The sequence below is a fragment of the Gorilla gorilla genome, chromosome 19 (assembly GCF_029281585.2).
Source record: "Gorilla gorilla gorilla isolate KB3781 chromosome 19, NHGRI_mGorGor1-v2.1_pri, whole genome shotgun sequence".
NCBI classification, from domain to species: Eukaryota; Metazoa; Chordata; class Mammalia; order Primates; family Hominidae; genus Gorilla; species Gorilla gorilla.
Window position 1 is genome coordinate 38771424 of NC_073243.2, and position 13983 is coordinate 38785406.

Sequence of the window (13983 nt, forward strand, 5' to 3'; positions counted from 1 at the left end):
AAGGGGAGAAGCCATGTTGCCCAACTCCAGAGGTTGGTATAAGAATTTGACAGGCGTTGCCTGATTTCAGGAGCCTTTTCCTGTAAACGCCAGGTGGCATCTTGTACTATCCCTGACTGGTTAGTGTAAAAACAACACTCTTCCCCTAAGAAGGTACAGAGTCCTCCTTTCTCAGCAGTGAGGAGGTCTACGCCTCAGTGGTTTTGGAGAGTCACTGCTGCCAAAGAGTCTATTTGGGATTGTAGAGTAAGCATAGATTTCGTTATTTCTTGCAAACTATCTGAAAAAGCCTTTGAGAGTGTGTGGTAGTAGGATAATGAAATAGATAAACTGGCTATTTCGGTTCCTGTAGCAGTAGCCATTCCTAACCCTATAAGTAGGGGTATTAGTTGTATGGCTCTGTGCTGATGGACTTGAGCTTTGAGGGATACTGATAAGGTCTGGTTTCCTGGGGCAATGTTAATGTTGGGACTTAGAAAGACTAAGGTGCAGGTGCCTGTCCAGTTAGTGGGGAGGCAGATATAAGTCGATGTTCCACATAAGAAGAATATACCTTGCTGGGTAGACAGAACTGGTTGTGTATGTTAAAAAGGTGTGTGTATTTGTTGTTTTCATTTTCCCATACTCCTAGAGTACTTGCCAAGGTAGCTCCAGTGAGTGGCTGGAAAGGGGTGTCGGGAGCAAACTGAGTGGCTCCCTGTGTTCTATTTTCCCATTGGAGAAAAAAATGTTTTGTATCCACTAGGAACCATTTGAGACAGTGATTGAAATAGGGGATTAGAAGGCATTCACTAGTGGTGGGGGAGCTGCTATGGGGGGTCCAGGGGTGAATGGTCATGCAGGGAGTATGTTTGCCATTACCAAACCTGGACTGTTCATTAAGCAGGGAGGAGGTGATGATTTTGGGGGGCCCTGAGAAGCGGACAAGCCATCTGAATGGAGCTGTTTGGGTGACTCGGAAGTTACTATGATCAGCTGGGGCTTGAAGTTGTAGGGTGTAATTACACTGATGCGTTAGTAGGTGCCCCAGGGGCAGGCCTGATAACAGGTTGCGTTGGATGCATAAAGGGGCTTGGAAAGTTAAGATGGTATTCATAGTTACTGGGCCATGTATGGGCTTTTCATTGCTTGTGTAATAGGTGAGGTTGGAAATGTAAGAACGTAAAAGTTGGATTGCACGTCCTGTTAGGGTATTCTTGGTCCTATCAGGGCTGGAGAAGTTGGCTAATGATTGTATATTTAGAAGTCAGAAAGAGTCTTTTCCTTCATAACAAGGGTGGTAGGTTAAATTGGTAAAGAAAGACCCAGTTTTTTGCGGGAATGGGAGTGGCAACATAAGCAGAGGTTGATAGAGAGATACAAAGCCAACAGTCATTTGCCAGGGAAGGATTGGACTAGTTTAACAGAGAGTGGGTTAAATTGAGAGTCTTGTAGAGGTAATTAGGAGCTAGTGGAAGGGGAGGGGTGATTGTATGAGGTATCCAAGGAAGCAGGAGGGATACATAGGCAATGAGCAAATAGGAAGATAAAGGGGGTGCTCTGGAAGAAGAGATCATTTTATCAAGTATGAGTTAAAAGTAGGAGTAAACTGCTGTCAAAAGGAAGGAAGATAGAAAGAAGGTCGATGTGATTAGGATTTTTGTCCAGGCAGGAGCTACAGTATATAGTCCTATCGCAAAGAGTATGGTTAGAGCTGTTTTCACTTATCTTTTTTAAGGAGAAAGGGGTTTTTCCTCAGGATCAGTGGTAGGAGCCTTGTTAGTCTGGGATGTTTCCTTCTAAAATAGGAGATGCAAATCCTCCAATGGTTCGCAGGTGTATCGAGGCTGGTCTGGCTGATCTTGGGACTCCTAAGCTGATAGTCCTGCAGGTTCCTCAGGGGGTGTTCAAAGTTTAACTTGGGTGTGGTGAATCCAAGATTCCACTCCTGCCACCTTAAGTGCAGTGAGTAGAGAGGATTAGCAAGTGTGGTCCTTCCCACAAAGAGTCCATAGATGGGGAGGTAGAGGGGAGAGATTTGACCAACACTAGATCTCCTAGTTGAAACAACTCTGTTCCCTTTTCTCTGTGACATCCTGCAGGTAGGTTTTTAAGGTTTTGTTGATATTTTGCCAAAGAAGCTATATCTTTGATCAAGTTGGCCATTTCCTGATCAAGTAGGAGGTCATTTGTGAGAAAAGGTCGTCCATACCGCATTTCATATGGACTGAGCCCTATTTTGTGGGGAGAATTTCGGATTCTCAACAGGGCCATGGGCAAAAGAGCAGGCCATGGGCGATGAGTTTCTTGTGTTAGTTTCCTTAAGTGCCTCTTGAGTGTTTCATTTGCCTTCTCGACCTTCCCTGAGGACTGTGGCCTCCAGGAGCAGTGAAGGTGATATTGTATCCCTAGCACCTTGGAAATTCCCTGAGTTATCGTGGCTTTAAAAGCTGGACCATTGTCGCTCTGTAAGCTTGGGGGAAGCCCAAATCTAGGAATTATTTCATGAATTAGGACTTTAATCACTTCCTGAGCCTTCTCTGTCTTGCAGGGGAAAGCTTCTATCCAATTTGTAAAGGTATCAACACAGACCAACAAGTATTGAAATCCCTTTGACTTAGGCATATGGGTGAAGTCTAACTGCCAGTCCTCTCCAGGATAGTGACCTATTCTTTGCTCCCCCAAAGGGGCCTTATGATGGACCAAGGGATTATTCCTTTGGCATATCTCACAGGCTTTGACTACCTGTTGGATGGTTCGGAGGAGATTTGGCCCTGTTAATAGGGATTTGGCCATTTGATGAGTGTTTTCAATACCCATATGAAAAGTTTGGTGGAGGGTTTTAAGTATTTTCCACTGGCTGGCTTCAGGTATAAGTACCTTTCCTTCTTCTGTCGCCAACCACCCTGAGGGGAGAAAACTATGCCCCCATGAAAGTCACCACTCTGCTTCAGTTGGGGAATACTGGGGCTTAATCTCTTGGAGGGGGTTGTTCCATACCAAGGGTCCTTCCGTAGGTATTTCTAGTGGGAGGTTCTGCCTGGCAGCAATTTTGGCCTCAGCTTCTGCCTGACAGTTTCCTCCTGCCTTTTCTCCTTCACCTTTCTGGTGGCTTTGGCAATGTAAGACTGTCACCTCCTTGGGTTTTTGCACTGTGTGCAATAACTCTATAATTTCCTTGTAGTATTTAATAGGGGTTCCCCCAGAGGTTAGGAATTCCCTTTCTTTCCATATTGCAGCATGGGCATGTAGGATTAGATAAGCATACTTGCTATCTGTATACACATTTATTCTTTTTCCCTTTCCCAGTTCTAAAGCTCGGGTAAATGCCACTAGTTCTGGTAACTGGGCACTGGTCCCTGGGGGAAGAGGCTTACTTTCAAGTATGGTTACATCACTAACTATGGCATAACCTGCCCTTCGTATCCCATTCTCCACAAATGAACTTCCATTGGTATATAGGTTAAAGTCACGATTAGCTAAGGAGACTTCTAAGAGATCATCTCGGGCAGCATAAGTCTGGACTATAATTTGTTGGCAGCCATGCTCGATTGGATCCCCATCTTTTGGGAGAAAAGTGGCAGGGTTGAGGGCCATGCATGTACATTTTTGAAGCACCAGTCCCTCAAGGAGTAGCACCTGGTATCTAAGTAGGCAGTTGTCTGATAGCTGTAAACTTCCTTTGGCACCTAGTATGCCATTTACATCATGAGTAGTCCAGACAGTGAGATCCTTTCCTTGTATTATTTTGATAGCCTCTGACACTAAGACAGCCACCGCCGCAACTACCTGTAAACAGTGAGGCCAGCCTTTTGCTACTACATCAGTTTCCTTACTTAGGTATGCCACTGGTGTGGGGTTGTACCACGAGTCTGGGTAAGGACTCCAAGAGCTATCTCTGCTCTCTCTGTGACATATAAAGATAAGTTTTGTCCTGTGGGAAGGCTTAAGGCTGGAGCTTGTACTAGGGCCTGCTGTTAGGTTTTGAAGGCTGTTTCTGCCTCTGGTTCCCATTCTACTAGATGTGTATTTGCCCTCTGGGTTTCCTTGATTAGACTATAGAGGGGCCTGGATTTCTCACTGTATCAGGGGATCCATAGTCAGCAAAAGCCAGTGATTCCAAGGAACCCCTGCAACTGTTTTAATGTCTTAGGGCAAGGATAAGCCAGTATAGGCTGTATTCATTCCTTGCTGAGGGCCTTGGTCCCTCTGGGCCTAGATATTTGACCTGCTGTAGGCAAAGCTGGGCCTTCGACCTAGATACCTTGTACCCTTGATTAGCTAGAAAGTTCAAGAGATCTAGAGTAGCCTGCTGGCACGAGGCTTCTGAACTGGTAGCCAAAAGCAAATCATCCACATACTGAAGGAACAGAGGGCCTGGACTTGAGAAGTGGCCTAGATCTTTGGCCAGTGCCTGACCAAACAGGAGAGGGCTATCCCTAAACCCTTGGGGCAAGACTGTCCACGTAAGTTGGGATGTGTGGTCTGTGGGATCCTCAAAGGCAAAGAGAAACTGGGAGTCAAAGTGCAGGGGAATACAGAAGAAGGCAACCTTGAGGTCCAGAACTGTGAACCATTCTGCTTCCTCTGGTATTTGAGAGAGGAGGGTATAGGAGTTGGGTACAACTGGATATAAAGGAATTACTACCTCATTGATGAGTCTAAGATCTTGCACTAGTCTCCACTGAACATTCGGTTTTTGTACTCCTAGAATTAGGGTGTTGCAGGGACTGCTGCATTTCCTTGCTAAGCCTTGAGCTTTTAAATGTTTAACAATATCCTGTAATCCTTTATGAGCTTCAGGCCTTAAGGGATATTGCCTTTAATAAGGAAAAGTGGTGGGGTCTTCTAGCCTGATTTGGACTGGGCAGGCATTTTTTGCCCTTCCAAATTGTCCTTCCAATACCCAGACTTCAGGGTTGATTCCCTCCTCAAGTAGGGGACAACAAATGGGTAACTTGCTCCCCATATTCATGTGGATAATAGCTCCAGCTTTGGCTAATATATCCCTCCCTAATAAGGGTGTGGGACTTTCAGGCATAACAAGAAAGGCATGTAAAAAGAGCAAAGTCTCCTGATTACAACTGAGGAGATGGGAGAAATACCTGGTTACAGGCTGTCCCAGGATTCCTCGGATGGTAATGGACCTTGAGGACAGTCGTCCAGGACAGGAGATTAGCACTGAGAAGGCCGCACCAGTGTCCAGGAGGAAGTCAATTTCCTGGCCGTCAATGGTTAAATGTACCCGGGGCTCAGTGAGGGTGATGACATGAGCTGGCGCTTGCCACAGGCACCCTCAATCCTGTTGCTGGATCATCTGGTTGGGGGCTTCTGACCCAGAGAACCTTTGTCCTCTGGGGCAGTGCACCTTCCAGTGATTGCCTTGGCATAGCAGACATGGAGAAGGGGGCGGCTTGTTTCTCACTGGACAATCTTTTTAAAAGTGTCCTTGCAAACCACACTGGTAACAAGTCCTACTGGGTGATTGGCCTGCTCCACCCTCTGTCCTCTCTGAACTACCAAGGCTTGCTTGTGTGGGGGCCAAGACTAAGGCTGCAGCCTTTTTCTGATCTTGCTTTTCCTTTTGGGCTTGTTCCTCTTGGTCCCTATTATAGAACACTGAGGTTGCCAGGTTTAATAATGCCTCCAAATTTTGTTCAGGGACCAGGGATTGCTTTTGGAGCTTTCTCCTGATATCTGCAGCTGACTGGGTAATAAACTTATCTTTTAGAATCAATTGACCCTCGAGTGACTTGGGTGACAGGGGAGTATATTTCCTTAAGGCCTCCCATAGCTGCTCAAGGAAGGCAGGATTTTCTTCCTTTCCTTGAGTTATGGTGGACATCATTGAATAATTCATGGGCTTTTTCCTAATTCTCCTTAGTCCTTCTAGAACACAGGTCAACAGATATTTATGACTCCAGTCCCCATAATCTGAGTCAAGGTCCCAGTGGGGATCCATACTGGGGACGGCTTGCTGACCAGAAGGGAATTTATCCCTTTCTTTGGCTGTCATTCTATCATTCACTTGAGTAAGATACCAAGTATCTTTAAACTCTCGGGCTGCAGCTAAAGCTGCATTCTTTTCATTAAAGGCCAGGGTTTGATCTAACAGTAGCATGACATCCCTCCAAGCAAGGTCAAAGGTTTGCCCTAGACCCTGTGGGACATCTATGTACCTATCAGGATCATCTGAAAACTTCCCCAGTCTGCTTTGATCTGCTTTAAATCAGACAGGGAGAAGGGGACATGTACCCGGGTTGGGCCAAATTCCCCTCCCCCTACAGCTTGAAGGGGACATAACCGATAGCCTGGGGGTTTTTGTGGTCCTTTGGAGATTTCTTTGCTTATTTCCTTCTGGGCAGGGAAGATTAGAAGAAGATTATCATTAATAGGAAGGGTAGCTATAGGGATGCTAGGATATGGGGGTAAGCTGAGAGGTCCTCCTGTGGGATGTAAATTGCAAGCTTTGCATAGTTGTGTATTCTCCTTCAATGAAAAGAAAGCTTGGACATAAGGTATTTCACTCGATTTGTCTTCTCTCTTACAGAAAAGGTCAAGCTGCAGAATAGTATTATAATTTATACTTCCCTCAGGTGGCCATTTTTCCCCATCAGAGAGAGAATATTGGGGCCAAGCCATAGTGCAGAAAAAAATGAGCCACCTCTTTTTCAGGGTTTGTGGGTCAAATTGGTCCCAATGGCTTAGGATGCATTTCAAGGGTGAGCCTGTTGATGCCTGTTTCCTATCTGAAAGACAAAACCGCCCACGGTTTTGGTTTGTTTTGTTTCTCCCCCTGCCCAAGAACCCGCAACAGTCCTTGGACCCTGCTGATCAGAATAGTTGCACTCACCAACGCAGCAGCAGAAACAACCCCTGCCCAAGAACCCGCAAAAGTCCCTGGACTCTGCTGATCGGAATAGTTGCGCTCACCAATGTAGCAGCAGAAACGCTAGTTTTCCTCCCAGACCACAAGGAGGACTGAGGAAGATCGGATTTAGTGGCCCTTATTGATGCATTCTCGAAAACCTGCACCCTTGCCTGTCCTCCTAGACCACAAGGAGGACCCAGAAAAATCGGATTTAGTGGCCCCTTACCGACACATTCTCAAAAACCTGTTAGAGTCCTAAGCATTCTCCTATCAGTATTGGGACCTTACCCATGTCCTATAAAGATGTTATGCCCCAAAAATGAAGTGGAGGGCCATACCCTGAGGGAGGGAAAGATTCTCCAGGGTTGGAAGAGTGACACCTTTTGTCCTCACTTATATGAATAGAAAGGATACAATTTCTGGGGCTCCCCATATCCTAGCTTCAGGAATAGCTTTTGTTAGGCCTGCTAGTCTGAGGAGGGATCCTACAATTCCAGGTAGTCCCCCCTATGATGGCGTTTTGGGCAAAAATTATGTCTTTCTGATTGGTGAGCCCAGGTGCCTAAAGAAGGGAACAGAGTCCTAGAGTTTATACTAGCAGTCATTCTTATAGGAGAAACTGGAAAAGCACCAGAGACAGGGAGTGATTTTTAGAAGTGGGACTAGCCTCGGAGAAGAGAAGCGAGAAGAGGTTTGTTTGGCAGGCATTAGGACCCAGGGGGCAAGGGTCAGGGTAGATAGAATAGATGGGCGAGTCTCGCTTGGGCGACATGACTTTGAGAGTTCTGCTCATGGCTGCAGGGTCAATCAACTTGTTTTCGGGACCCTGGAGCTGAATGGCTTTCCTCTCTGTCAACCCTCGGCTCAGCCCAGAAGTACAGGAAAAGGAGACGCTGGTTCCAGGCAAACCAATGCTCCCAATTCTGAAGAGTTGGGGGTTGTTAGCCCTCTCCCAGAAAGCCTGACACCTGTGTCTTTAGTCTGGCGGCTGCACTAGTCACTTTTAACTGGCCGACAGGTGCCCAGTATTTAGCCCCCGAATTCTAAGGAAAAATAGGACAGAATAGCAAGCAAAAGGGGTCCAATGGTACTCACTGCTTGGTGATAGACAATAGTCTCACCGCTTGGCAATAGGCAACAGTCTCACTGCTCAGCGATAGGCAATAGTCTCACCACTTGGCGATAGGTGATAGTCCCATCTGGGTCACCAAAATGTGTCTGAAATTGGTCTCGCTGACTTCAGGAATGAAGCTGTGGACGCTCGTGGTGAGTGTTATAGTTCTTAAAGATGGTGTGTCCGGAGTTTGTTCCTTCAGATGTTCAGATGTGTCCAGAGTTTCTTCCTTCTGGTGGGTTTGTGGTCTCGCTGACTTCAGGAGTGAAGCTGCAGACCTTTGCGGTGAGTGTTACAGCTCTTAAAGACAGTGCATCTGGAGTTGTTCGTTCCTTCTGGTGGGTTCATGGTCTTGCTGGCTTCAGGAGTGAAGCTGCAGACCCTCATGGTGTTACAGCCCTTAAAGGCAGTGCAGACTCAAAAGAATGAGCAGCAGCAAGATTTATTGCGAAGAGCGAAAGAACAAAGTTTCCACAGCGTGGAAGGGGACCTGAGCAGGTTGCCACTGCTGACTCGGGCAGCCTGCTTTTATTCCTTTATCTGGCCCCACCCACATCCTGCTGATTGGTCCATTTTACAGAGAGCTGATTGGTCCGTTTTACAGACAGCTGATTGCTCCATTTTGACAGAGTGCTGATTGGTGCATTTACAATCCCTGAGCTAGACACAGAGTGCTGATTGATGCATTTACAATCCTCTAGCTAGACATAAAAGTTCACCAAGTCCCCACCAGATTAGCTAGATACAGAGTGCTGATTGGTGCATCCACAAACCCTGAGCTACACACAGAGTACTGATGGGTGCATATGCAATCCTCCAGTTAGACATAAAAGTTCTCCAAGTCCCCACAGAACTCAGGAGCCCAGCTGGCTTGGCCTAGTGGATCCCGCGCCGGGGCCGTGGGCAGAGCTGTCCATCAATCCCACATGGCGCACCCACACTAAGCCCTTGGGCAGTCGACGGGACCCGGTGCCGCGGAGCAGGGGGCGGCACCCGTCGAGGAGGCTCAGGCTGCGTGGGAGCCCACCGGGGGTGGGGAGGCTCTGGCATGATGGGCTGCAGGTCCTGAGCCCTGCCCCACGGGGAGGTGGCTGAGGCCCGGTGAGAATTCGAGTGCAGCGTGGGCCGGCCGGCAGTGCTGGGGGACCCAGCGCACCCTCCACATCTGCTGGCCTGGGTACTAAGCCCCTCACTGCCCAGGGCCAGCAGTGCTGGCTGGCCACTCTGAGTGTGGGGCCCGCGGACCCTGTGCCCACCCAGAACTCGCACTGGCCCGCGAGTGCCGCACACAGCCCTGGTTCCCGCCCATGCCTCTCCCTCCACACCTCCCCACAAGCAGAGGGAGCCGGCTCCGGCCTCAGGCAGCCCAGAGAGGGGCTCCCACAGTGCAGTGGCGGGCTGAAGGGCTCCTCAAGCACGGCCAGAGTGGACGCAGAGGCCGAGGAGGTGCCGAGAGCGAGGGAGGGCTGCTAGCACGTTGTCACCTCTCACAGTCTTCCTTTATTTCATTTATTTTTAAATCTTTTTTTTTTTTTTTTGAGATGGAGTCTCACTCTGTTGCCCAGGCTGGAGTGCAGTGGCACAATCTTGGCTCACTGCAACCTCCACCTTGGGTTCAAGCGATTCTCCTGTATCAGCCTCCCAAGTAGCTGGAATTTACAAGCATGCGCCACCACACCTGGCTAATTTTTTTTTTGTATTTTAGTAGAGATGGGATTTCACCATGTTTGCCAGGCTGGTCTCGAACTCCTGACCTCAAGTGATCCGCCCACCTCAGCCTCCCAAAGTGCTGGGATTACAGGTGTGAGCCACTGCACCCAGCTTACCTTTAAATCTTTAACCTATTTAGAATATAGTTTAGATGGAGTCATAACATAGGAATCTAACTTTATTTTGTTTCTAGTTATAACACAACAGTTAATTAAATTTTTCATCATTTTGCTATTGATTTAAAATATCACCTTTATCATAAATTGGGCCCCTAAAGGCAATATTATCAAGGTAAAGTTGAGCACAAAATAAACCTACACACAGAAGGGGATAGAAAGGAAATTTGCTAATTTGACCTTCACACTAGATGGAGAAAATCTCTGCTAAAAATTCATAACCACAAAGCAGGACTTACATGAATGTGTAGCCTGAGTTCATGGTACTTAAAAAAAATCAACCAACTCTCAAGCAGAAAATGTATTTCAGAGTGGCCCTGCATTACTTGTATGCCAAGTAAGTAGCAGAGGCAAACATAAATTTTCTCTGGACAACAATAATTTCAACTCATGCCTCAAGAACTTCCACAAATAAAGTTCTAAGAAACATGAAATAAGCAAATTTAAAAATCACAAAACACAAGGAAATCAGGTGCCATAAATAAGAGAGAATCACACATACAAAGAATTCAGATATTGAAATTATCAGACACAGAGTATAAACAACTATGTTGGCTGGGGGCAGTGGCTCATGCCTGTAATCCCAGCACTTTGGGAGGCCAAGGTGGGAGAATCACTTGAGGCCAGGAGTTCAAGACCAGCTTGGGCAACATGGTGCGATCCTGTCTCAAACAAAAATAAAAAACTTACCCAGGCATGATGGCATGTGCCTGCAGTCCTAGCTACTCAGGACGCTCTCTTGAGCCCAGGAGTTTGAGGCTGCAGTGAGCTATAATCATACCACCACACTCCAGCTCAGGCAACAGGGTGAGACCCTGTCTCTAAAAAGAAAAAAAAATTATGTTTAATATGTTTACACACAAAAAAGACATTGAAAATAATAAGCAAGAAAATAAGAGACTATATAAAGTAACCAGATTTGAAAAAGCATTAACTAGAACTTTTAGTTCAATACAATAAATAAAATTAAAAATTCAATGGAAAAATTAAGTGGAGGATTAAACAGAACCGAAGACAGAATTAGTGAACTGGAAGATTAGATATCTGAAGACAGTGAGAAAGAGATAAAAATATTAAAAAGTGGCCAGGCCCAGTGGCTCATGCCTCTAATCCCAGCACTTTGGGAGGCCGAGGTGGGTGGATCACTGGAGGTCAGGAGTTCAAGACTAGCCTGGCCAACGTGGCGAAACCCTATCTCTACTAAAAATACAAAAAAATTAGCAGGGTGTGGTGGTAGGCGCCTGTAATCCCAGCCACTCGGGAGGCTGAGACAGGAGAATCGCTTGAACCCAGGAGGTGGAGGTTGCAGTGAGCCAAGATCGCACCACTGCACTCCAGCCTGGGTGACAGAGCAAGACTCTATCTATCTATCTATCTATCTATCTATCTATCTATCTATCTATGTATCTAAAAGTTATTAAAAGACAGACAACAGAGTGAGGTCTAACAAACATTTTATGATATTCCACAAGTAGACAAGAAAATATTCAATGTTTTAGAAGTGAACTGGTAAAAGTTATTAATAGGTATTAATCTGCATACCTAGCAAGACCAATGTCTCCCAAGCAGGATAAATTGAAATATTTCCACAAACAGGATAAATTAGAAGGATTTCCACACTATTTTAAGATCTTAGAAACAAAGAGAAAAGCAGATGACCTATCAAAAAAATGAAAAAAATGGTAATTCTCTGGGCATGGTGGCTCACACCTATAATCCCAGCACTTTGGGAGGCCGAGGCAGGCAGATCACCTGAGGTCAGGAGTTCGAGACCAGCCTGACCAACATGGAGAAATCCCGTCTCTACTAAAAATACAAAAACCTTAGCAGGGCGTGGTGGCACATGCCTGTAATCCCAGCTACTCAGGAGGCTGAGGCAGGAGAATCGCTTGAACCCAGGAGGCGGAGGTTGCGGTAAGCCAAGATCGTGCCATTGCACTCTAGCCTGGGCAACAAGAGTGAAACTCAGTCTCAAAAAAAAAAAAATAATAAAATAAAATAAAATAAATAAAAAGGTAATTAGACTGAGGACTTACTTGTCAACAACAACAATTTAAGGCTCAAGACAGTGGAATGATATCTTCAATGTGCTAAGAGAAAAAAAATGTCAACCTAGAATTATCTGCCCAGTGAAAAGATCTTTCAAGAAAGAAAGCAGAATTAAAAAAAAAAATTAGGCAAGCAAAAATAGAATTTACTACAAATGGTAATATGATTAGGCTGTGTCCCCACTGAAATCTCATCTTGAACTGTAGTTTCCATAATCCTCATGTGTCGTGGGAGGGACCCAGTGCGAGGTAATTTAATCATGGGGGTGGTTATCCTTATGCTGTTCTTGTGATAGTTGTCATGAGATCTGATGGTTTTATAAGGTTCTTTTCCCCCTTTTGCTTGGCACTTCTCCTTCCAAATTGCAAAATCAACAAAAAAATTTTTTTTTAATTGGGACATTGTTATTCAATATTAAATACAAAACTACAGGAATTTAACTTTCAGCCACAAAACAAATTTGCCGTGGACAGAAAACGGATTAATTGAACAGTAAATGTATTTATTAATACCACACATCCCACCATTTATGTGCAAACTTCTGGTAGATAGAAAAATTTGAAATAGTCATCTATTTATTTTTGGCCAGATTTGCAAGTAAGATTAAATTGGTGGCTTTGGAAGATTAGAAAAAGTAACAACGCCAAATAAAACTTTCTTCGGATAATATGATGATTAACTGGAATGGCAATTCCTATCAGAAAGCCACAGAAGATAGCTTAGTACTGATCTCTGGTGCAGCAGAAACCCTGAAAAATAGATATTAAATAACTCCATTTGGCTGGTTGCCAACAAACACTTGAGGAGCTCCTGTCTTTATCAATCGTCTTTAATTTGGGATTATGACAATTCATTCCTTTGGCTGATGAAACTATAAGACTTAACCACATTAGATAATGGGTTAAGGACTAGTGGGCCCCTTGTTCCTTCATTAACCCTGAATGAGTCTTAACTGAATGTGTCTCTCGTTTCTTTCTCACCCCCGATGTGTGAGCCCAATCAGAGTGGGGAAATGCTCCGCACACCAACAGTGTGCAGTCTTGACTACCATCATCAGGACTCTATGTTGTGGCATAGCAAACCTCACAATCAGACAGGAACAAGCAACCATAAACAGATATATCAGGCCTTTGGACAATAATGACCTGTATCAGTCTGATACTTGAGCTCTGTGTTGGTAAAAACTTACCTAAAAACGGGTGGCAGTGACAGTAGAGTATTTTTGTTAAAGCATGGGCTCTTGAGCCACACTGATCAATTATTTGGGTTCAAATCCTGGTTTCATTACATATGACTTATTTGCTTCTCTGTGAGCCAGGGATAATAGAACTTACCTCAGAGGCTGTCAAGATTAAATGAGTTAATATACATAAAACACTTAGACATGTCCTCATTCATTCAACAAATATTTACTGAGCATTTACTCTGTTTCAGGAATTGTTCAGGGCACTGGAGATACTTAAGCAAACAAAATACACAAAGCCTCTGACATCTTGTGAAGTGTACATGCTATTTTGTTATTGTTGTTAAAAGGGAACTTCAATTTCCCAAGAACTCTCTGGGTCCTTGCTAACTCAAAGTGAGTGAGGTCCATAAACAAACAATGAGGCATCACCTGGGAGCCTGTGAGAAATGCACAATCTCAGGACCAATCCAGACTTAATGAATCAAGAGATGCATTTTAACAAGATTCTCAGGAGACACACATGTACATTAACGTTTGAAATGTCCTGTCTGTATCATAAACACTGTACTTGGACTTAAGGAAATATCTTGAAGGTTTCCTGCATTCCAAGGTGAGAATGGCATTGAAATTTTAAAACTGCTCTAAAAAATGTTTTCAAGATTATTTTCATGTAAAAATGCATGTTGAAGTAAGTGACCTTAAGGGGTGGAAATATGCTTATTATATGTATATGCCTTACATTCCTACAAAATACTGTTCTGATACTAACATTCCAGGGTTAATCTAGGTAAATGGCTCCCTCTAATGGAAATATTTTGATTTATACATCACTGGGTATAGCTTAAGCTTAGAGTCCTAACAGAATCTCAAGAAAAATAAAACTCATTCTAAGAATCTT